General features: G+C 45.4%; 2 protein-coding genes across 2 annotated transcripts in view; both read right to left on the bottom strand.

The window, feature by feature from the left end:
• wasf2 (WASP family member 2) overlaps positions 1-447 on the bottom strand; it is a gene marked incomplete in the record, with an annotated part of 10184 nt that extends 9737 nt beyond the window's left edge. The window contains 1 exon segment of the mRNA XM_024258090.2: positions 372-447.
• Positions 1-463, bottom strand: part of LOC112136410 (methyltransferase-like protein 24) — a gene marked incomplete in the record, with an annotated part of 5437 nt that overhangs the window by 748 nt on the left and 4226 nt on the right.

Here is a 463-nt window from a genome sequence, read left to right as displayed (position 1 = left end):
TATAGTATTGTTGTTTACTTAATTTAGTTAAATGTCCTTCAATTAAATGTAATGACATTGTCCAATTCTTCACACTTGATTATTTTTAGTGATGTATATCACTTTATGTCCACTAGAGGGAGGTATCAGGTGAGATTAGAGGGGGAGAAAAGCAAGTGACTTTTTCTGCCACCTTCCTTGCATGAACTGCAAGTTTGCACAACTTCATGTCAGTGCATGAATGGGACTCTCAGTGACGCATGTTGACCCAGCTGAGTGTGTAGGAGCTGTGAGCGTTTGCCACTGCCTGTCTCAAAACAATATGGCTCTCCCCTGCAGAGCTGTGCACCAGCTTGAGTCCAGACTCTTGAAGACCCCACAAAACGCTGTACCAGTAGCGGAGGACCTCCTCGTCTGATCCTCCCACTTCAAACCCTGCCCAGTGCAAATGAACAGTGGCAACAAGATGACGGACGTGCTGAAG

The sequence above is a fragment of the Oryzias melastigma genome, linkage group LG11 (genome assembly GCF_002922805.2).
Source record: "Oryzias melastigma strain HK-1 linkage group LG11, ASM292280v2, whole genome shotgun sequence".
Lineage (NCBI taxonomy): Eukaryota > Metazoa > Chordata > Actinopteri > Beloniformes > Adrianichthyidae > Oryzias > Oryzias melastigma.
Note: the sequence above shows the minus strand (reverse complement) of the source record. Positions and strands in the feature narration are given on the sequence as shown.